General features: G+C 44.9%; 1 protein-coding gene across 1 annotated transcript in view; it reads right to left on the bottom strand.

Annotated features, from left to right (window-relative positions):
* Nucleotides 1–19219, bottom strand: part of LOC121872727 (ATP-dependent RNA helicase has-1-like) — a 163108-nt gene extending 143889 nt beyond the window's left edge. Inside the window, exon 1 of the mRNA XM_042375744.1 lies at nt 19165–19219. The gene's annotated coding sequence lies outside the window, so the exon portion shown is untranslated. The remainder of the gene's footprint in view (nt 1–19164) is intronic.
* Nucleotides 19220–25908: the final 6689 nt, after the last annotated feature.

Below are 25908 nucleotides of genomic sequence, written 5' to 3' on the forward strand. Positions count from 1 at the left end.
TGTTAACATACACACCTAGGTCCTTCTCACACACAGTCTCAACTAGTGCAGTTTCTTCATCCCGTTGGGACATATGATACGCCTCCTTACCGTTGGTACGCCCCAGGTGCATCCTCTTACACTTCGTTACATTAAATCTCAGCAGCCATTTCTTCGACCATTCTTGGAGCCCACAGAGGTCCTTCTGCAGCTCTTCACAGTCCGCTTGGTTCTTAATTTCTCGAAATAACTTGGCGTCATCGGCAAACATTTGTATGGAGGAGTGTACAACGTCAGGTATGTCGTTTATGAAACAAACAAACAAAAGCGGGCCCAATACACTGCCCTGTGGTACCCCACTTGTGACAGGTAAGGATGACGATTTCGCGCCTTTAATCACCACACACTGCTTGCGGTCATGTAGAAAGTCTTCTATCCATGCAAGGACATTTCCCTGAATTCCGTACCCTTCCAGTTTGTTTTTCAGCCTTTCATGGGGTACACTGTCGAAAGCCTCGGCAAAATCTAGGTAAATATTGTCGATATTACCACCCTGTTCCAGAATATGGGTCCAAATATCCAATACCTTGAGCATTGTGTTAAGCAGGAGCGCCCCGGCATAAAACCGTGTTGGCAATCTTTTACAAGGTTGTTTCGTATTGGATGTCTCCAAAACTATTACATTGTTCCTGCACTGGAGACGTTCCTGGTGTTCCTCCTCTCCCCTAACAGTAGGTCCGTTAATTTTCATTTCTTCGACACACTTCTTCAAAGTCCCAAGCTGTTGTAGAACCTGTACTGATCCTGCATTACTCTCCGCCCCCTCCTGTGGCCCTCCTAATACGTCAGCATAACTCCTCTTAGCAATCACCTCCATTCTATCGGTTACTTCCTCAGTCTTAGCAAGGATCTCTTTCCCAACTTGCTCCAGTTTGTCAACCAGCAGGGCTCCAGCTTCATCTATTTTCGTCCCTAGAGAACTCGTTCCCTTATGGCTTGCAATCGCTTCATTCACCTTGACTATGCAGCCAGGACAATACCAGCAACAGCCATCATGCTTTACGGCAGTTAGTAACTTCCTAAACGTTGCATTAGTCAGGCCTATATCCTCCATATGCGACGTCTCCCTGCAGTAATCACATATCAAACTCATGGTTGTTGTTGTTGTGGGGGTGGGGGGGAAGGGGGTGCAGACTGTGTATAGATCTACACCTATTTAAAAAAGTAAAGAGAGAAAAAGAACAGTACTTAGCTACTCTCTGTTGCCTATAGAGTTGCCGTCTGCGACTGCGTACACTGTATCTCCCTGTGAATGGTGTATTGTTGGCACAGTTTCAGTCCTTGAGAAAGCACACAAACAAAATAGAATGTAAAATCTCTGTGGCACCCATGACACGACTTGGTTTCAGCTGGCACGGTGCCTTTCCAGCTTGCTTGCTAGTTAGCGCTCACTTTAAGTTAATTACAACTTCTGCGGTCACTGATGATACTATGAACTATCACTGTGTACACTGTATCTCCCTGTGAGTGGTGTATTATAAACACAGTTTCAGTCCTTGAGCAAGCACACAAAATAAAATTTAAAATCTCTGTGGCACCTATGACACGAATTGACTGGCAGTTGTCCTTACCAGCTTGATTGCCAATATGTATTCACTTTAAGTTATTGATAGTCTCTTCTGCGGTCACTGATGACACTAGGAACTGGTTTACCTAAAATCACAGTGTGTACAACACTCCCTGGTTGGCCTTTATCACAGGCATGACCACAACTCCTTAAAAAAAAATTAAATAAAAGCTTTGTCATGTGGCAGTGATTTTGTGGTTATAGGCCTCTGACCTTGGCTGTACCTCCAACTCGGTGGAAATTGAGTTTTCAATAGAAAATCTATGGGCGCATTTGGTTGTTGAATGGGATGTTGAGGAGAAAACGAGGGAGGCAGTGTGGAGACACGGACATAATGTGTGGGAGGGAATAAGGAGGAGGCCGAACATCTGCAGCAATCTGGTAGATTCCATGCCCACCAGATTGCATGAAATTATAGCAGCAGATGGAGGTTGGACACGGTATTAATCTGTGGTCAAGAATTAAATCTCCGCCCACGACGGTGCCTTGTAGGGGGTGGCGGGGAAGTTAGCTCTCTGGTGTGACCTCGTTGGGGCCACATAGACTTCGTTTCCTAACTCTCGGGAATTTGTCCAGGTATTTTACTATGTGGTTTTATGTCACTTCACGTAAATATGATTACAAAATCTATGCATTAATATGCATAACTCTTGGGAATGTGTCCAGACATAAATATGTTATGTACTACAATAATCACATTGATATGCTTACAATGTTTATGCATAATAAATGTGAAAAATATTTTTGGGGTTTCAATTAACCAATAGTCATGCCTACAAAACAATCTTGATGTTCTAAATAATAATTCAGTGGCGGCTCGTGAAAAATAAAATGGAGGGACTGCAAGCCTCACACCGAGTCCCCACCAAACAATAAGCATGGAAAGCAGAATAAAGTATTTGCCTCGTCACAACCACAGAGCCATTCACATTTCTGATAAACACTGATGTTAAACTGGCGTGTATATTCTTTGTTCCTGCTTGTACTGTTCTGAAATTCCATGCTTATTGTTTGGTGGGGACTCGGTGTGAGGCTTGCAGTCCCTCCATTTTATTTTTCACGAGCCGCCAAAATCTAAGTGCATGTATGTCTTAAATAACGAGTAACTGATCCACATTATTTTGGTAAATAAAGAAATGAAAAGCAAGCACTTAGCCACATGGATATAGTTACACGGAAGAAGGGAAATAAGGATGAACCATGGTTTTGATGGAAACAATGTGCTCTGGGACGATGCTCACAATGACGAATGGGAGAAACCTCTTTATGAAACATCTTACCTACTAAGGATGAAGCTTAATGTTACAGAACACACACACACACACACACACACACACACACACACACACACACACACACACACACACACACACACACACACACACACACACACACACACACACACACACACACACACACACACACACACACACACACACACACACACACACACACACACACACACACACACACACACACACACACACACACACACACACACACACACACACACACACACACACACACACACACACACACACACACACACACACACACACACACACACACACACACACACACACTAATGTTGACGCAGCTGAGCAAACAAATAACCATTTCGCTACTATATGCCAGACGCTCCCACGGCTTGACACAACCACTCTCCCTGCTTACCTACCAGCCCCCCTTCCCACTGACTTAGTAGAAGAATTTGACGTAGCAAAACGCCTGGACAAACTAAAATTAAAACGCTCTACCACCCCCATTGACTTACCAATGAAACTATTCAAGGAGTTCTCCCCGGAGCTTGCTAAACCCCTCTGCTCCATCATCAATGCTTCTCTCAGTCAAGCCAGATGCCCAGCTGACTGGAAGACCTCTTATGTATCACCAGTGCCCAAGTCAACCAGCCCACAATCCTTAAATCAGCTACGACCTATTGCAATCACCCCAATACCCAGCCTAATCTGTGAAAGTTTTGTGTTTGACTGGGCTTATGCTGATATTGCAGGAGTCGTAGACCCTCAGCAATTTGGCAACATGAAAACTTCCTCCACCACTCACTGTCTTGTCAGCTTTCTCGATTACATATACCGCCATCTCGAGAAACGAAAAACGTCTGTAGCTGTCGCCTTCATTGATTTCACTAAAGCGTTCGACCTAGTCGACCACAATATAATCATAAACAAAGCTATTGACCTCGGGCTTCGGAGAAGTCTCATACCATGGCTTACAGACTTCCTCAGTGACCGACGCCAAGCTGTACGCTTCCGAGGGGCTGTCTCCACCTTTCAGTCACTCACCTGTGGCGTCCCCCAAGGCACCAAGATGGGACCACTCTGCTTCCTTATGCTCATCAATGATGCCCTAAGAGAAACCCCTGCTCGCTGGAAATATGTCGACGACTCCACCATTGGGATCAGCGTCAACAATTCTGCTCCCAACTATACCGCCCTTCAGGATTTATTGAACAGTCTCCAAAACTGGGCCACCAACAACCATGTCACCATCAACCATACCAAGACCATGGTTATGCACATCAACCTCTCCTCCGACATTGTCCCACCTCCTTCCATTACCCTAGGTCCGAACACACTCCAGGTTGTAGATTCCACGAAGCTCCTTGGCGTCACCATAGACAACAAACTAAATTGGAAACCACACGTCAGTGAAGTTGTCAAATCCTCCAGTTTCCGTCTCCACCTCCTCCGCCGACTCAAGTCCCTCGGAGTTCCCGCACACGAGCTCCTCAGTGTATACACAACATTCATACTTCCCAAGCTCACCTATGCCTCCCCCACCTGGTCTTCCTCCCTAAATGCCACACAACGTAAACACCTAGAAAAAGTGCAAAAGAGGGCATGCAAGATTATTCTCTCCCCTTCCTACTCCACATATCAAGAAGCGCTCAACACACTGACCCTTTCGACTCTCACTGACCATCACCACGGCCTCATCTGCAAATTTGGTAAGAAGCTTCTACACCACCCCCGACACCGGCCCCTACTACCACCTGAGATCCCCTGTCCGAGAATTGCTGTTCGACACCACAACCGCATCCAGCCCATACGTGCACGAACTGATCGCTATAAGAACAGCCCAGTCCCATCCATTGTAAAAATTATCAATAACATGTAATAAATCAGTGTATTCACTCCCAGTAAACACTGCTCCCTACACTGTCACTATGTTGAAATGAACTGTAGTTTGAGCTGATCCCCATCTAAGTTATTATATGTCTTATTTGTGTCACTTATGTCACTTGTATATTATTTGTAACTCGTAACCCATTCCCCAAATATGTAACTGTATATTTTCAGCCTTCTGGCTGCCAAGCTCTTTCAATAAACCGTTAATTATTATTATTATTATTACACACAGTGTAACTTTGTGTGACGCATTGTCTGACTTGGGGTGGTTTTGAGCGAACCATACACTTGATATTACAATTTATGTATCCTTCCTGTCCATGATTTACAACAATAACTGTAGGGTAAAATTTACAATATTATACTAATAACACTGTCATGTATTGATACTATGACTAGTTACCAAGATACAGAGCACGATGAACATAACATGATAATGATAGTGAAGCCTGGAAGGGTTCATATCATAACTTGTATGTTCGTGCGTATGTTGCCCCGTGAGAGTTGCCGTGGGCCTCCATGTGCCCAGGTGGGATGGTCAAAGTATTACACTATAAGTGTGTCAAATGAGGAGTGACTCATCCACATGTAATTTAATGTTTTTGAAATATGTAGTTAAATTAAACACGATTTTTCATTTAGTTATACGAATGATGGGAAGCATCGTGGTCTGGCCACACGCGCTGTAAACGATGTGTGGAGTCACTGGGTGGTTTGGAAGTGTTTATTTCCATTCATACTTTCGTAACTACAACCTATGGTATTTTTTCTTTGTGTTCGTATGCAGAGTATAAAATGCCCTATACAATATTTATACATAATGTCATCTATACAGCCGTACTATGACTGTGTGTGTTCGTGCGTGTGTTGCCTCGAGATAGTTAGAGTGGGCCCCCATCCAGAAAGGACACTGTTCTAACCTCCAGCACCAACCCAGGTGGGCTAGAGATTATGGTTTCCGAGTTTATGGTTTCCGAGTATACCAGCCTAGTTAACTTCGACAGAGCCTATAGTTAACTGGCTATAACAACTTTGAGCAATTGTGTTAAGCAGGAGCGCCCTGGTTATGGCATAAAACCGTGTTGGCAATCCTTTACAATGTTTTTCGTAGATGTTCCATCGCAGCATCTCTGATAATACTCTCAAGTACTTTACATATTATGCTGGTTAGGCTCACCGGTCTTTAGTTGTTCGTGGAGTGACGATCCCCCTTCTTGATGATAGGACTCGCATAAGCCACTTTCCATTCACTGGGGACCTTTTGTTCATCCAGGCATTTACAAAACAAGATCTTTAGGGTCTCCTTCATCAGCAGCTGAAGGACGCCATCAAGGCACAGTACAACCCCTACAGCTGGACGGATGCTCTACCCTTAGTGCCCCTTAGCATCCACGCATCACACACAGAGGACATGGACTGCAGCCCAGCAGATCTCACCCTAGGCGAGCCCCTTCGCCTACCCGGGGACTTCTCACTTACTACTGACCTTGACCACTTCACTTCTGCTGCCCATCACGACCTACTGCAAACACTATGACAAGCAGTTTCTGCATTCAAGGCTACTGCCCCATGCCAGCCTTCCCATCGCCCTGAACACATCCCTCCTGCCCTACTCAACGCCGAGTATGTCTTCGTCAGGCACGATGCTCACCGCAACCCACTTCAACGCCCCTACGACGGACCTTTCCTGGTTTTTGCACGGTCAGTAAAGTTCCTGACAATCATTCACAATGGCAGACACGACACTGTCAGCATCGATCGAGTGAAACCGGCCACATTACTCGATGGGCCCCCAGCCCAGCATTACCCCCAACAAACCACGCCTGCACCAGTCTGCCCGCAGTTGCCACTTGCAGCACCACCTTGTCCACAACAATTCTGGATACCCTCTTTGCATCCTCAGGTACCTACTGCTCCTGATACGGACACTGCTCCTGACGTGGACCCTGCTCCTGATGAGGATCCTGCATCCGGCCCTACGGACCCAGACACCCCACCCGGCGTCCCTGAGGACTTTGCACCTGCAGCGAGAGAAGCACCACATTCCTCGCCTGTTCAACCTTCTCTTATCTACAACCCTCCTTCTCCCTTTGATTCTCCCACAGATTTTGCCACTAGACGGAGTCGTCACCCGTAGCGGCCGAATGGTTATGTCTCACATGTGGGATACAACCCTGCTGACAACAAATTTCCTGCAGTGCTCGGAGGGGAGGGGGAGTATTGTAGTGCATACTCTCCCCTACAACTGCTGGTTGATCACTTGCCGTCCGCTTACCAGCCAACCAGCGATGAGTTCCGAATGTGATGGGCCTCACTCTGGGACTGGGCGGTGATTAGCCCGTTACTGCCTTCACCTCAACCAATCAGCAGCGCCGCTCACTTCACACTCTCAAACTTGATCCCGCAGAAGCATATAAATACTCCCCAGCCTCACCTTGAAGGTCACACATCGCTCCTGAACTAAGAAGACCTCTCAACAAGACCTCCTGCTGGACCCGGAACTGTGAAGACCGCCCTCTCTCTGCTGCCATTGTTGGCCATTTTCCCAGACAGGACCATCCACCACTGACATCGTCGACAACATCTCACGAGCGTTTTTGGTTTATCGAGCATTAACTTGCCCTCCCCGCTGGTGGTGTGAGTGACCCACACTCTAGCTGGAGAGCAGCTATAGCGCGATATTCCCGACGTGGTTTGAGCTCTTTTTCTTCTACTGCTATTTTTCCTTTTATTCGCTCTGGCCTAGGGACCTGCACCCTCAAAAGTGTGTTCGTCCTGCGGTCCCCCCTGTAACTGTTCACCTCCCTCCCAGGAGATTGTGAACACGAAAGGGGGTTGGAGCAAGAACCCATCCCAGCCAAGTCTTTCCAGGAAAACCGTGATCGTGCGGGTCCACCTGGAAAGAGGGTAACAATCCTTATCCTTCCCCAATAGGCACACTTAGCTCATGTCTATAAGTGAGCAGTCACATACACTAGGAAGTAGGTTCCCCAACGGGGCTCTGGGATAGATGCTCAGGAACCACTCTACGACCACCCGGCCATCATTGCCTGTGGGGAGTGCTGAAATTCCTCTGCTACTTACTCAACTGGAATAGGTAGGCTCTAAAAAAAAAAAACCACAGCGACCTCCATTGAACCGCCAACTCACATCAGAACACTTACAGATCAGAACCACGACAGGCTCCGCACAGAGAAAGCGGACCAGTTACGCGCCTTCAACGAAGCCCTGAAAAGCAAGAACACTGCCACCGCCTCCAACAACTCCACCACCACTGTTACCGCCACTGAGGACGACAACTGGACGAAGGTTGAAAACAAAAAACGCCGACGTGCTTTTTCGGGAAACGAATGCCGTCAAGCAGCCCAAAAGGCACCCATCACCACCACCAGCTCACCCCCAACGACACTGCCAAAATTCCGGATCTCGAGAACGGACACGAAAACGACATATGCCGCCATCACAGAGATCGAAAAACTAAATCCACTGGCCAAATTCTCAGTGCGGCCCAACCTAAAGGGGGAGATGATTATTCACCCCAAAGACAAGGACTCCGCCACCACCCTTGACACTTACCTGAAAAACACCACCACCGTTGCATCAACCAAGCTGGACCCCGCCCAGAAACTGATGAAGTCGGTAGTCCTCCGGTACCCAAAGGAATTACCCCTCGAACCCCTGGAGAACCACCAGAAGATCCTAAAAGCCGAGAGATGCTCTCCCCGTCCGACAAGACGGCCACCACAAAACAAGTGCTCATAAAGCACTACGGTCCACTCCCCAGCACCATAGACCTCAAAACCTGGGGGATCTACGAAGTGAGGCCCTTCGTCCCGGAGCCCCTGCGGTGCTTCAGATGCCAGAAATACGGGCACCATCAGACGAGGTGCACGTACAAGGAAATCTGTGCAGTCTGCGTGCAGAAGCAAGGCACACACTCCTGCCTCACCAAGTTGAAAAATGGAGAAAAATTTGCCCCCAAGTGTGCCAACTGCGGGGACAAACACCACGCCTGGAACCCTGGATGCTCCGAGAGGACAAAGAGGGTCCAGGCAAATCGACCAGCAGCAACACCGGCCCCCACCGCCTACACACCAGCCCCACCAAGTACCTTCGTGTGTGGAACCCAAAGGCCAAAACAACAAAGCCAACCTCCTCAGCCGGTCAACACCCAAAGTGCAGCCCAGTTTCCTGGCCTCACTACGGCCACACCTCAGCCACCCAAGCAGCAGACAACGACAACCACGAAAAAGACAAAACAAGCACACGCCAAGGCACCAGATGGAATGATACACGTATCAGACCTAGCCAAGGTACTGACAACCTTCGCGGAAGGCCTAGCTGAACTAGTGGGCCACAAGATCCAACCTACACAGCTCCAAATACTCATGGGGAGCGTCCTCGGGCAAGTCGCCACAGCTCCAGCCACCTCAGTGGAGGACGCCACGCTGGTTCCCACACGAGTGACAGCCGAGGTACCCTCTACACCGAAAAAGACCACCAGAGAACCAAAGATACCGACAGCTCCCAGAAAGAAATTGGACGTTTCAACTCCCCTGAACCGAACCACGGCCCAGAAGGCAAAAACCACCACAGAACAAGAAGATATGAACCTGATCCAGTCGGAATCGGACCTGAACATTTCCATCGAGGACCACCAGAAGTCCCCGATGAAACAGTGTTGGAAAACATCAGCACCCTGAACATCCTTACATGGAATGCTCAGGCCATCAAAAACAAGATACACCTCCTGCAAGAAGCAGCAGCCAAGGACAAGCTCGACATTATACTGCTACAAGAAACACTTCTATAAGAACACCACTGTTTCAAATTCAGTGGTTACAAGACATACAGGAGGCATTTCACGCAGGCGTCAACAAGAGGATGTATGATCTTGGTCAAGTCAAGCATACCCTCCTCCGAGGTCACGCAGCAATTTCCATGTGGGGAAAACATTGAGACACAGGCCGTCAAAGTAACCCTCCAAGAACGGGAATTAACTGTTCACAACATCTACAAGAACCCAAGGGGCTCACTGGAGGTGACTCAATTATTCGCTTCAGCTGCTGACCACGCCACACTCATAGGAGGGGATTTCAACGCACATCATCCCTTCCTAAGCTCGGTAAGCCCTACAAATGAAGACGGCCTACACCTATACACCACCTTTCAAGACACACCCGAGATCTGCCTCCTGAACACCGTAGAGCCCACCCACATTAGGGGAGGAAGACTAGATCTAACCTTCGTCTCCAGTGCACTACAGCCTTCGGCCTCCTGGCAGCTACACCCCACGCTGACCAGCGACCACTTTGCCACCCTAACAACACTGAAGGTGAACAAACTCCCCACTCCACCCCCGCCGAGATGGAGATACAATACCCAAAAGGCAGACTGGGGACTCTTAAAGAAACACCTGGCTAAGTGGCGCGAAAAATCACAGCCGGCAAGCGCAGCACCCGTGGACGAGACAACCCTCCACCAACAATTGGTCGAGGCGTTTCACCAAGCGGCAGAAGAGGCTATCCCAAAAACAAAACCCACATCAAGACAGTACAAGGATTACTGGTACTACTGTCCCAGGGTGAAAGAACTCAACCACAGAGTGAACATGGCCCGAAGAAACTGCAGGAGACATCCCACGGAAACAAACAGACATCTCCTGCAAGTCATAGTTAAGGATACCAGGGTAGAGAAGGAAGAAATAAAAAATGTAAGCTGGCTCAAGTGGTGCTCCGAACTGAACGAGCACACCTCCCTCGGCAAAATGTGGGCCCAAATCCGAAGGGCATCTGGGAAGGCAACACCACCACTACCACCAACCCATCACAGCCCAGAAGAGGAAGCCGAGAGACTTGCAAAACTGTTCTCTAACCGAGCAGCAACGAAAAACCTCCCGAGGCAGGCGGGGGAGACACAACGGCGTCTGCGACAGGTCAGACTCCAGATGATCGAAGAGACCTGCAACAGTGAAGATGACACCGATAGACCTTTCAACCAACAAGAACTCCAGAAGTCGCTAAAATGAAGCAAGGACACAGCACCACGGGCCGACAGGATAACCTACTCCATGCTTTCCCATGCCGGAGAAGCCGGACACGAGGCTTTGCTGCAAGTCATCAATGCTTCGTGGACAGCACAAAGACTTCCACCGGAATGGAAGAAGGCAGATATACAGCCCATTCCTAAGCCCAGAGAACCAGACAAACCGAGACCCATCTCCCTTCTCAGCTGCATAGCGAAGACGGGAGAAAGAATGGCTCTCAACCGACTCAAGTGGAAAGTAGGCAGCCCACACTCTCACATTTTTGCTTACACCGAGAACACCGGCACAGGCAACAACATCGCCGAGATACTCAGCACAGTGGACAATAAACCAGCTTTGGTGGTCTTCCTTGACCTGGAGAAGGCCTTCGAACTAGGAAATCCACTGGCCATTATAACGATGCTCGCTGAAAAAGACGTCAAAGGAAGGTTGCTGCGGTGGATCCAGAACTACCTCACACAGAGAGAAGCAAGAGTACGCTTTCAGGGAGCAACCTCAAGCTACAGGGTCCATGAAAACGGTACCCCACAAGGAGGCATCCTCAGTCCAACGCTGTTCAATGTCCTGATGGAAAATCTTGTCAAACTTCCTTTCAGACAAACAGCCAAGCTCCTATGCTATGCAGACGACTTACAGCTCATAGTAAAAGGATCAAACAGACTAGCCAACAAGCAACACGCACTCCAACTTATAGAAGAGGAGTGCAACAGACTTGGACTCAAGATAAATCCAGCCAAGTCGAAAGCGATGGCCATCTGCACAGAAACACCAGACAAGATGCTCTCCATACAAAACACGCTGGTAGTCTGGACCAACACCCACCAGTGTCTTGGAATCTGGTTCGACCAGAAACTCACTTTAAAGCCGCAACTCGAGTATCTCAGGCACAGGACGAAGAGCAAACACAACATAATGAGGTTGCTCACCAGCACAACCGCAGGAGCGAACATTCATGTGCTCAAAGCCTACTACACGGCCGCCATCAGATTGCTGGTAGATTACAGTGCTCCAGCACTCATTGGACTGAGAGAAGACCAGATAGCTAAGCTAGAAGTTATCCAAAATAATGCTCTCAGGACCATGCTCGGAGCACCCATGTGGACCAGAATTTGCAATCTGCAAATGGAAACTGAACTACCGGCCCTGGCAGTACGAGTCAAGCAGGTGACAGCCGGTCTCCTTGCCAAAATCTGTAGATCAGATAAGCCCACAGCTGCCAAAACACGAATCAGTGCTTCCCTCCACCTCAACCACAAAACTTCCAAGAAGCACACACAACACCAGCGGCCACCTTAACCCAAAAGGCCCAAACAAACCACATTCACCACCTTCTCCGGGTCATCACACGATACCCACCACACAGATAGCTTAGAAAGTATCCTTTCCCAGCAAGTGCGGACCCCAGTTCGGGGGGCGCGCCACTCCGAAACTGACCACGTCCAAGAGTGGGGGTTGGTGGTAAGCGTCCGCTGATCGGGGGTCCGCTCACACTTGCAACCTGCAGTATCCTTTCATATCTGCAGGTAGGACAACCTCCAATCACAAATGCGGTCTGGCTGCTCCAGGAACTCCAGCCGGAACCACCAAACGGGCCGCCTATAGGCAAAGGCCCGTGTCGGACTACGGTCCGACAATCTCAACAACAACAACAACCTTGAAGGTCATTCTACTCAGCGCTCTCAAACCAACAAGACCTCTCAACAAGCTCCTCACCACACAGCAACTCCCTAGCACTGCACTGTACATACAATATATATATACAGAAAACGCCATTGTGAGTTTCCCTTCTTACCTCCATCCTTAGTGCGAGATATCCTATGTGTACGTATGTATGTGAGCCTAACAAAGAGAAAATAGACTAATCAATTGTTCTACGATTCATATTACGATATCATTTATTTCCCTATTTTAAACTACTAACTGCTACACCGGCAAGGCTGTTAAAGTACCTGCAAAGGAGAGAGTGAAGCAACATTGCAGCAAAGAGAAAGGGAAGAGAGATTATTAACTTAAGGAGGAGAGCTAATAAGACGAAATGCCTTTGATTCCACCCTATTTAACAGTTGGACAGAAGAGGAGTCACTCCAGCTATGAGAGCAGTACTCCAAGTTAGGACGAATGAATCGCTTATAAACTTGTAGCAACTGCTCAGGAGTGAAGTAGCTACGGCATCTGTACAGCACTCCCAGCTTTTGGGGGGCAGTTTTAGCAATGTTATGGATGTGTGGCTCCCATGACATTTCAGAAGTAATGGTGAGGCCTAGCATATCTATTTTAGAATTTGGCAGAATGATTGCATCCTGAAGTGTGATTGGTTGGAGATATTACATTTTTGGAAAGTGTAATTGAAAAATACTGTTTTATTACTCGTGAATTTAACCAAATTTCTATCTCCCCATTCAGAGATGCTGCACAGATCAGCACTGGTAGATGAAAAGATATTGTAGTGGACTTCTCCCCTACAAACGCTTGTCGCTGAGTAGCCGACCCCGCGAATTCCCCAGTGTATGCCTCGTGGTCTATGTCAACCAGCGCCGCCTTACATGACGGAGGTCAACTATTAAGCCATGCCTACCTCCGCTATATAAGACCTGACCTCGTGGTGACCTACCGCTCTTCTTCTAGCTACAGCCGCAGCAAGCTACACCACCTCCTCCGTCGCTGCCTGGCGGCCCTCGCTCCCGCCGGCGAGCATGGCGACCCACAAGCTGTCCTCCTCTGAGCACCCTCACCAACCAGCTCTCTCTACATCACGCTTGTAACCATGCTGCCACTTCCCAGCACCAAGCTGCATTGTACATCCAATACAACATGTATACAGAGAGCACATTGTGAGTTTCCTTTCTCCATCCCATCCTGAGTGTGAACCAAACATCACGACCCCCACAAATGGTGACCCCCGGAGATTCGCACTCACACAGGAGGGAGGAGAAACCGATCACTCTCCCAGTCTTCAAGCAACATGGAAGACTGGCTTATCCACACAGAGGCAGCTCTCATCGGCTCTACAGCTACTGTCTCTGCACCTCAGGTTAGACACCCTAGAGCAGTTCTGCTACTCTACCGACACTCACAGCTGGTGGTGTGTTGGTGTGTCATTTCCATTGTTTACTGGTAGTTACTGGTAAATATTTTTCAACCTAACGAAACTATTACCCGTTTAGAGGTCGACCCCCAATTTTTTACCAAATAATTTGGTCTTAAAAACTTGAACTACACACAGGTATATACGGTAAATAAGGACATGGGGGAACCAGGTTTTTTTTGGGGGGGGAAGGGGGGGGGGGGCAGCACATACGCTATACGCGAATTTTTAACATCCACAGGTATCTCTGTTACGTAACCCCCGCGTATGTTAAGGGCCGACTGTACAGTACAGTACAGTCATCCCTTGGTTATTGCGCCTAATTGGGACCCCGCCGATAACGAAAGTACAGAACCTATGGGATTTATTCTAATTGGTTCAGGCACCCAAGACCCAACCCCAAGTTTCCCATTTTACGACCATTTCGACCCACTAAATATATATATAATGTTATGGTAAATATCATAAACACACATAGGCATGGCTAGGTTTATTACAACGTGATGAAAAGGGTACGCTTAATACTGTAGTCCACAAAACATGTAGCTATGCTTTTTTTATTTGGTCCCCTGTCATACGAGTCCGTTTTCTCTAACATCAGGACGCCTGAGTCCTCCATTTTCTCTCTTAATCTTAGAGTGCACCAGAAACTTTACTATTTTTAGTAATGCCACAGAATTTGAAATTGCAACCCCAAATGCAACTGGGGTTACAATTGTTGAGGCAACTAGATATGTCTGATTACAGCAAATGTGTTATTGTCAATTTGTAGGTGAAAGATTTTATCCTCAATAGTAGGTTAACATTTCACCTGTCGATGATAGGACCGGCATGCTCAGGAGTACCTATACTGTACTGTGATTTTGAAAAAAATCGCGTAGGGTATATCGAGTTTTGTCTTGACCCTGGAAAAACGCGTAAGGGTCCCCTCCTTACGCGTTTTTCCACCTAAATATGATTTTCTCTCAGACATGAAATTTGGTGGGATTAATTTCAGTAATTAAGTACATCTAGAAGAACATAACAACACTAACCAAATACCTGAGAAACCAATAATTAGCGAGTACTGAAATAAGCATCGAGAAAAATTTCATTAAAATAGTCCAGGCATCATTACGACACTATTTATTCTGCAATCGAACTGTCGATGATAAGAACGGACTCGGCATGACTCAGGAGTACCTATACTGTGATTTTGAACAAAATCGTGTATATTGAGTTTTGTCTCGACCCTGGAAAAAACGCGTAAGGGTCCCCCCTTATGCGTTTTTCCACCCAAATATGATTTTCTCTGATACTTGAAATTTGGTGGGATTAATTTCAGTAATTAAGTACATAACAGCACCAACCAAATACCTGAGAAACCAATAATTAGCGAGTACTGAAATAAGCATTGTGAAAAATTTCATTAAAATATTCCAAGCATCATTACGACCACTAATTATTCCGCAATCGAACTGTCGATGATAGGACTGGACTCGGCATGCTGAGGAGTACCTGTACTGTGATTTTGAACAAAATCGCATATATCGCGTTTTCTCTCGACCCTGGAGAAAACGCGTAAGGGAGGACCCTTATGCGTTTTTCCACCCAAATATGATTTTCTCTCAGACTTGAAATTTGGTGGGATTAATTTCAGTAATTAAGTACATCCATTAGAACATAACAGCACCAACCAAATACCTGAGAAGCCAATAGTTGGAGATTACTGAAATAACCATTGTGGAAAATTTCATTAAAATATTCCAAGCATCATTACGACCACTAATTATTCCGCAATCGAACTGTCGATGATAGCACCGGACTCGGCATACTCAGGAGTACCTATACTGTGATTTTGAACAGAATCGCATATATCAAGTTTTGTCTCGACTCTGGAAAAAATTCCCCTTATGCGTTTTTCGTAAACTCGATTTCTCTCGAACATTTGGTGGGTTAATTTCAATAATTAAATCCATCCATTAGAACATAACATGACTGAGTGAGGAGAATATCTTATTGTGTATGTGTGTGGGGTTGCGGGGGGCGGGTACTGTGGTGGGGTGCAGCAGTTGAATGTGTAGCGATTGTGTGCTTAGTGCTGTCTGCAAGAGCTATTCTCGGGCAATCCATTTAAATATTACATTGTGACACTGGCCAGTTGCTTCTGGTGTTATGGTACAGGGGTACCAAGTGACAGCACTAGGATCCCACTTCCTCTATCAAGGGATAAACAATTAAAATTTAAATTGAAAAAAAAAACATTCAAATAATGGGACCTACCGAACCTAAATGGCCCTAGAGCGGGCACAGGCACGTATGCATTGCGTATTCTTATAGATTGTGCTGCCAGGCGTACGTTATCTAGTGAATTTAGTCAATATTGTACAGTAACAATGGACCTAAGTGCAAACCTGTATTGTACATGTACTAAATGATTACAGTACTAAAATTGTAATGTCTATTGCAAATATAGCTTGTTTATACAGGTATTCAAATAAATTACTATCTTACAAGAATCCCTCCAATGTAAGTTATATTCACCCAGGTCGTTTGGGTGGCAAATTATGAGAAGAGCTTAGTCACTCTTAAGTAATGATAAATAAACACGCAGGCAGGCCTTCAGCGCCAACTGTCAAATCTTATCTCAAATAAATAAACAAACAAACGCCAGACATTCTGTCACCTCACCTCCCGCCCCCTCCCTCCCAGACAAAAGATTGGTGATTTCTTTATGTTTATTTTATATAATATCTCAGACTAAAGTTAGGATAATATAATTTGCATTGCTGAAATCCTTGCAAGACAGAGATTAATTTGAATATAAGCGTCATATATTTTGCTCAAGATATAAAAAATGTAGTACATTAGTGTACAATACTGTAGTACATTTTATAAAAAGTTTTTCAACTGTATTTTTGGGTAGATTTACATAAATTTCTTCATTTATTTTCATCCATTTACATGCACACACCATACTAAAAGAAACGTAAAATAAATGACCTTAGTGCAAAGCTGGAGTGCACATGTACTAATTTGATTACGGTACTAAAATTGTTATGTCTAGTGCGAATTACAACATGTTTATATTCAAATAAATCAGTATCTTACAAGAATCCCAGCTATGTTAATTATATTTTCCTAGGTCATATCACTGGCATTTTAAAAGGAAAGAAGCTTAGTAGGACTGTTAAATAAACACACAGAGACCTTCACCTCAAACTTATCACCTCAACCCCCCCAACCCCTCGCTGGGTGGCGGAGCCATCAGTCCCTCCCCCCAGCCAGGCTTTTAGGCTTACAGTTTTTATCTTATATAATATCTCAGACTAAAGTTAGGAGATTATAATTTGCATTGCTGGAATCCTTGCAAGACAGCCAATAATTTGAATATAAACGTCATATATTTTGCTCAAGAGATAAAAATTGTTGTACATTAGTGTACAGTACTGTAGTACATTTTATAAAAAAGTTTTTCAACTGTATTTTTGGGTAGATTTACATAGATTTCTTCATTTATTTTCATCCATTTACATGCACACACCATACTAAAAGAAACGTAATAGAAATAAATGACCTTAGTGCAAAGCTGGAGTGCACATGTACTAATTTGATTACAGTACTAAAATTGTTTTGTCTAGTGCAAATTATAGCATGTTTATATTAAAATTAATCAGTATGTTACAAGAATCCCAGCTATGTTAATTATATTCACCCAGGTCATTTCACTGGCTTTTTATAAGAGAGAAGCTTAGTCACCTAAGAACTGATAAATATACACGCGTTAGACCTGGGCCTGTGCCAACTGTCAAACGTACTACCTCCGCTCCCCCCACACCCCCTCGCTCGCTCCCTCCCTCCCTCTCCCCCATCTGCTTGGCGTTGCTGGAATCCTTGTAAAACAGTGAATAATTTTAATATAAACATCGTGTATTTTGCACAAGAGATAAAAATTAATCACCTGTATCACATTACAGTAGTGATTTAAGAGTAAAAGTGTATATGTACGTACAGTATATAGTATTCCACATACACGTAAGTATAAATAAAAAATTTATGTGATGATCAGACAACGTCCATTTCGGTTAACGTCACGTTTCCAAGAACGTATCTAGGACGTTAACCGGCGCATGACTGTACAGCATTCATTTTTATGCATTTTGAAGCTAAAGGACTGTACTTCAGATGGTAAGAGTGCACCATGAAGTAATGTACTGGAGTGTTACATGTTGACATGAAGCAACAAAACTCCCATCCGCTTATGGCTTTTTTTACTTTCATCGATATCAGTGTAGATCCCGCCACAACAAAAGAGAGACCGAGGGAGAGAGGGATTCCGCCTCATTGGCTGGAGGGCCGTGACACAGATAGCAGATGCTCACTGTCATTGGTCGAGACGGGGGAGGAGGCTGCAGGCCGGCCTCTGTGATTGGCCACCCACTCCTCTCACTCACTCACTGACGGGACGAGAGCACCTGATGACGTGAAAGCCAAGCCCGTAATTTCCTGTCTGCCACAAATCAATGTTCTACCCTATTTTCAAAGGGCTTTCAACCTTATTTACATGGAGCTTTCCAACAGAAAAACGGGTTTTGCCCGGGGTGGTCTGAATGATCCTTACGATGCGGGACGCCTCAAATGCAGTACCGGTAATGCTGCCTCCATGTGTTCCAAAGGCTTATGGGACCCATTTTCACACTCATAGCACAGTAAAGTTTATGGTGAAGCTTATCATGCAAAGGAATTTAAATTTTTGGGCCTGTGAAAAGGCATTAACATAAATATTATGAAGCATAAATAGGAAGAGTGTCCCATAAAGTGTGGATGACATTTTCACGAAAAAACATAATTTGAATAAACGTAAATTGAGGATTACCTGTAGTATATGAACGAGGTGTCAGTGTGGAAGAAAGCGTAAATTTGTGAAAGCTATAATGACTGAAAGAGGGTCTGCAGTATATGTAGATGGCCATAAATGACAACAGTTTTAGCTGTACTACCTTAGATGAAAAACTTTATACCTGATATTTTTGTTTTTTTTCAGTTTCACTGGGAATCGCTAGGCAGTTTCTCTCAGTCTCACAATAATATTATTAGGAGACACAGAGACACAGCTGTTTAGAGTCACTGTGGAACATCATGAAAATTGAGAACAAGAAAACTCTCACCTTTCTCACTGAAGAAGAATCTAGGATCAGACTCTTGGCCTTGTATCTCCAGCAGGCAGTTAGTTAAAAATAAATGAATGAATTGATTTGTCATTGATACAACTTATTATAACAAGTGGCTGTTGGCTTACCTTGGTCTCCAGCAGATGAGAGGCTCTATTCCTCTCTTTCCTGATGATAAAGGGTTGGCCTCTGACTTAAAAGAACAAGATAAAAGAGTTATTACAGCTTGCCAAAAAGCACTGAATACATTCTTAGCTATATAACAGACCACAAAAATATTTTAAAATATTTTTCCATCTATGACAGAAACCCATTTAGCCTCAAAATCAGTTCCCACTGCCCTTGTGTTCCTTCTTCTTTATAATAATGTAATGCCCTGTAACAGTGCAGGGGACTTGAAAGATGCCATAGAGGTGAGAATATTGAATGAATTTGAACTTCTCTTGCAGTGCCATATTTTTCAGTTATAAGTATGGTTCCCAGAAAAGTTCAGGTGAAAATTCATTGTCGCTGAAAGCACACAGTGCAAGTAACTCAGATTCACCAGATCTTGAGTGCTTGACAGAGATAAACCAGAAAAAAAATTGAATTTAGAACAGAAAATATCTTCAAAGATGTTGACTAAATTGTCCAAAGAAACAGTTTTAAAATGTGAGAGTGAAATGATTTCAGCAATAAAGTTTAAAATACAGAGTAAAGAAAATTAAAGTAAATCCAGTTTCAGTATCATGAAATTATCAGAAATTTGTCCTAACAAAGTATAATAGATTAAGATCTGTAACTGACATTAAGGCTTCATGATGGGAGGACAGCAGCAGTAGCTATATAAATAAAAATGCATTTCTCAGGTGTTTAATTTTATTTGATGGTCCAATTCTTGATAAAGAAAAAAATTTACTGTTAAGAGTGATTACTGCAAAAGACCCCAGACTGTAAAAAATAATACATGACTACAGTACTAAACTAATGTTTTCATTGTTTGATAGTCTTAAAAGTACCCAAGAATGAATATATACAGTACACACACAAGTTGGACCCCACTAATCCGTGACCCGATAGTCCGGGACAGTTTTTGAATCTGGTTGTCATTAAGTCTCCAAGACTGCCGCTTGGCCAGTTGCAGCATCACCATCGCCCGCCAACATCAACAACATTGTTTACGTCTGTCATAGTTCACTTCTAGTGGCTGTTGCCACAATTTTACCTTTAAATACTATAATTTACCTCTAAATATGCCTCCTAAGAGACCAGTAAGCAGTGGAAGTGGTTGTAATGTGGCAAAACGTAAGCAGGTGACATTAACTAATTTAGAAAAGGTGTCTATACTGAAGAAATCAGACAGTGGTACATCAGTCAGGGCCTTGTGTGCAGAATATAGTGTGGGTTCATTGACTGTGTACGATGTGAAAAAGCAACGAGAAAAAATCATGAAATTTTTTGCTGACACCAACAGCAAAGTAATCCAAAGCCGAAAAACTTTAAAAGAAGGTAAGCAAACACAGGTAGAGAGTGCTCTTATGCGGTGGTGGCCCCAGTTTTGTAATTGTGGGACTATTTCTGGAGAAGTGATCATTGAACAGGGTAAAATTTTTCACGAGCAGTTTAATATCCAGAAAGATTTTTAATATTCAAATGGCTGCTTCGCAGGTTTAAGTTGAGGCACGGGGTCAGTGTACATCATGTCTGTAATGAAAAGAAAAGTGCCAATGACACTGCTGCAACTGCTTACGTTGATGAGTTCGCTAATTTGGTGTCAAGTGAAAATTTATCGCCAGAGCAAATTTATAATACGGTTGGCCCGTCCACACTGCTGCTGACCTCCTGAGTTATCACCTCTACACCCCCTCGACCTCTCTCCCTCCCGAGTACACTCATCCGCCTCTACCGCCGTGGACCTTCCCGTGTGTTGATGTTGTCGTCCACCCAACTGAGGTATATGCTCAAACTTAACTGCCTTGAGCAGATTAATGATGTCGCTTTCTCTCTAAAGACCTCCCACCCTCCTATCCTCGTCTACTGTGATGGGTCTGTTACCACGCTGGGCAGCGCTGGGGCAGCTGCGTGGATTCCTGAGCGCCAGGCCTGCAGGAAAATCAGGGTCCACGACTGGGCCTCCTCCACTGATGCTGAAAGCATAGCCATCCTCGCGGGCATTCATGAGGGGGCGACCTATGCTCGCACTGAACGCCGGAACCTCCTTATAATCAGTGACAGCACTTCTGGCTAGCGAGGCTCAAATTACCCTCCCCCTCCTCCCCTGCCGCCCAACACACCCTAGCCGCCGTTGCCGGGCTAGAACAAACTGATGACATTCGTGTCAAGTTTCTTTGGATCCCGTCACATATAGGAATAACTGCCTGTGACACTGTTGATCGGCTTGCCAAAGAAGCTACACAAGAAGAAGATATTGAAGCCACTCTCGCCCTCTCCCTGAATCATCTCAAATCTCGCATACACGCCACACAACGAGAGGCATTCAACGAAAATTGGATACACCTGAAACAACGGGGTAGCATCACACTATGCCACTATAACCGGTGACGACAACCGCCACTACAAAGAATATCAATCCCTGACTCGATCTCAACAGCTTATATACATGAGACTGCGCCTAGGGTACAGGTACCTATGGGAGTACATTGGCAACCCTGAGCCTCACCGCACTGTTTGTAAACTTTGTGGCCAACCCGACTCTCACACCTTCTCTCACTACATCCTCACTTGCCCTATGACCTCCTCCTATAGGTCCCCAGCCGTTACCAACACCTCTTCCCTCCCAGACCAGATATCCCTCCTCCTAGTCACAGGCCTGGCATTTGACATTATTAGGGACCTGCCACTCTTTGCCATAAACAGATGAAATGTATCGGGAACTTTCCCCCCATACACTCATCATTCTCTCACTTTATGTAACTTGAGAAAACCTATGACCCTTCAGGCTTTTACGCCCTTAATGTACGAGTCATAAAGGCAAGTATGAACTTTTCATACTTCCCTGTTGGGCGCTGTAAACGCTTCTGCGCTTCACCTTGCACAGGATGTAAGGGGGTGCCCAATAAACTAGCCCCCTCGGGGGCAAATCTGAATCTGAATAATATGGTTGAAACCGCTCTTTACTGGAAATGCATACCTCACAAGACCTTAGCCACAGATACGGAACCTGCACCCACTGAAATAAAGGAACCGAAAGATAGAGTGACTGTTCTAGGTTGCAGTAATGCAACCCTTGTGCCTTTAAAGGGATTAAAATATTTCCCGTAATTTACCGGGGCAACAAGAAGGGGTGGATGACATGCATAATATTTCAAGTGGTATGAAAAGTATTTTATACAGAGGCGAGGGCTCATTGTAAAAGTGTTGGGCTGGGGGATAATTGCAAAATTATGCTCATTCTGGATAATTGCTCAGCCCACCCTAAAGCTGAGTATTTGGTGAAAAAAGTTTTTTTCTAAAAACCAGTTTTTGTGATATACCTCGGAATGCGACGTCAGCAATGTTACCTAGGTATGTTAATTCCTAGCCAGTTCGCCAGGCCAACATACAGGCAAGTAAAACATCTAATAATTACTTAATCAGTAATATTAGGAGGACACGTCACTACCTGGCATTTAATTGCAATTCTCAAAACCCCCTCCTTCACCCCTCACCATACGCATCACGACCTTCATCTCTTGCCTCAGAGCTAGCAGTAAACAAAAGTCAACTCTCGAGGGGTGGAGATGGGTGGGTTATCGGCGTCGCATTCCGAGCTATATCACAAAAACTGGTTTTTAGAAAAAAACTTCTTTTTGTTCAAGCTGGAATGCAACGTCAGCAAGAATACCCGAGCAGGAGGTGGAGAGGGAGGTGATTTTGCATACAAGGCTCCGCTGACTTAGGTCCAGATTATGTTATATACCGTTTGGAATATTTCCAAAATTAGGAACATTTACCTGAAGGTAAAATGTTAATTTACTCAAAAGGATACTCACTTTATTCTGATTGTGGAGATTGACTAGGTGGGAGAAGGGAACTCAGCACCACCACATTTGAAGCATCTCTCAGAGATAGATGAAGATAACTGTCTTTGAAAATTTTGAAGATCTCCAAAAGTCCATTTCCTTGATCTGACTTAGACTCATATGCTGCAGAAAGGCCACAGATCCTGCATATTTCCTAGTGTCATGTGCCAAAAATTTCTTGCCAGGGTCCGCTTGATTCACTAATTGAGATAAGGATTTTGTCATTTGACTAGGAGATAATTTCATACCATCCCAAGGTGAGAAAACATAGGGGCCTCGATTAGGGAATCTGGTTAACCATTCCTGAAGATTTTTAACTGGGCACAATATATGAGGAACCCGTTTCATCCATTAGGCGTTTTATCCAAATAGGTTGAGCTTGGAAATCTTCCCTTTCATTTTTTCTTAGGATCTCCGTAGGAAAAAGGATAACATCCTCGTCAGAAAATACCAATAATGATGGACTATTGGAAATTGAAATCAGTTCACTGATTCTCATACCCGTTGCTATTGCTAGAAGGAAAGCTGCCTTCCGGAGTAATTTATCCCTGTTCAGATTTATATTGTAATTACCCGGTAGGCCCCATAAGAAGATTAGTAACTTTTTCCAGAGACCAAGGCGGGATTCTCATGGGGCGAGGAGGTCTCTGAATGAAAAAGGACGATCTTAGCATTTGATAAAGCCTTGGGTTCAAAGTAATATTAAAACCACAAGCCAGAGGGTCAACCAATGCTGATTTATAAGATGCAATTGTCGATCCTTGAAGGCCTTTAACTCTGAACAGAAATTCTAAGAATTCTAACACAACTGTTTCCGATAATGATTCTGGAGTTGTTAACTTGATAAATTGTTGAAAAAGATTACAAGCTTTCTCATATTGAATAGAATTTTGGGGTCTATGACCTGCTAATACTTGGTTAGCTATATTGGAATCACCCAACAACCTATTTAAACTTTTTTGAGAAACCCCAAGAGTGAAGTGCCAAGGATATCTCGAACTGAGAATGTAGTACCTGGTCTAAACATCCTTGTTGCAATTGTAGCGAATTCGGGCACCAGTCCAGCAGATCCAGGCACCAAGGTTGTAGGATCCAATATGGTGCAATTAAGAGGACCTTGCCTCGGAAGGATCTGAGTTTGTGAACCACTTTGGGCAATATTTTTACAGGTGGGAACAGATACAGTGGGGTATGCTATAACGAACGGATCCTACTACGAATATTCCTATAACGAACGGTTTACCTATAAAATTGAGAATGCTATAACAAACGAAACTCCTACAACGAACATTATTTAAAAAATATTTTTTTTTTTTTTTTACTAATTTATTGTTTTTTTATTACAAGTATTAATGATATTCTTTATTTCAGTGGTTTAGATGCATATTTATGCACTTTTTTACAATTTTTACAATTTTATATTACAGTATATTTTTCAGTGTTAAGTGGTGTATTTGGGGGCCTGGAACGGATTAATCCTATAACGAACAAGGTTCTAGAACCAATTAGATTCGTTATAGCATACCCCACTGTAGATTGAATTCCAAAGGTTCCAATCTAACAGGGGAGGGTGCCTTAACCAAGGCCATGTGAGACCCCCTTTGATTGTCTTGTAAGCCCATATGGAAGAAGTCCATCTGTTCTCCCAACCCCCTAGACGACCCAGCTGTCTGGCTTCATTGGAAGGGGGAAGTTGCTGAGGTGGTGGAATAAGGTCTCCTTCCGCTTCTGAACAAACGGCCACCTCTATTACGTCTTTGATTATTTTCTCCTCTAAAATTTCCCCTAGGTTGATAACTGAACCGAGCAGCTGGTCCTGTTCCCCTGCAAAACCTTCCTCTCCTAGGTTTCCGAAAGGTCTGAGGGCTCCCGAGGACATTAATATTAATAGTATTCTCAAAAGATGATCTATAGTTAACCAATGATTGTTCACCAAACAAAGCAGGAGAAAGAGGAGAAGAACCTAGCAACAAATATGCGCTACCACTTGAAGCATTATTTGTTGCTTGTTTCCTTAGCTGGACTTTCAGTCTTAGGGCTTTCAACAAATGAGTTGTACATTGTACAGGGAATATGGGATTCCTTGTAAAGCAGCAGCAAAACATTTGTCCACTTCTGAATTTTCTTCATAGTCCAGCACACACTTAGTTAATAACTGACACACAGGGCCGGCGCTACCCACTAGGCGAACTAGGGAATCGCCTAGGGCGCCAACATCTGGGGGCGCCACAAATTCAGGGCAAACTTGGATAAAATTAAAAATGAAGGGAACTGTGGTGGACACTGTGGTGGAGCCGTGGAGGGTCGGAGCAGGATGTTAGAAGGGTGGGGGGGTCGGAGGGAGGCGAGGGTAGGTAGACGGTAGCCGACTGTGTTTTCTTTTTTAATATTCGTTAACCCCCCGGAGGAACTAACCCGGGTCCTGTCCTTTAGCGGCCAGGAGAACTGTCGAGCAGTGACCTGAAGGCTGACATCTGAGGAACCCTTCTCCCAACCCCACCATCCCCTCCCCTCCCTTACTGCCAGGGCGGCTGAGCCGCCCCTTCCCTGCCTTTGTCGGGATGAGGCAAGGTTACCTGACCTCTGAAGTTTGACCTCGCATAACATAATCCCACTGAGACTGGCCAGCGGCCAGAGCCGCCAGCCGCCAGGCAAATAGTAACCTGGAACAACTTGATTAGTTGGAGATCAAGATTCAAGCTGTCCAGACTACTCACAGACACCAGTGACCAGGCCACTTCAGTCCGAGTCAGTCATCTCCAAAAGTGTGGTGCAGTGGCAACAACTTCAACAGCTGGCTATCCTGCTAAACAGTAAGTTGAAACTTGAAACTGTCTTATTATTTTTATAGTGTGTAGTTATTTGATTTCT

This window comes from Homarus americanus, unplaced genomic scaffold (assembly GCF_018991925.1).
Source record: "Homarus americanus isolate GMGI-L3 unplaced genomic scaffold, GMGI_Hamer_2.0 scaffold39155, whole genome shotgun sequence".
Lineage (NCBI taxonomy): Eukaryota > Metazoa > Arthropoda > Malacostraca > Decapoda > Nephropidae > Homarus > Homarus americanus.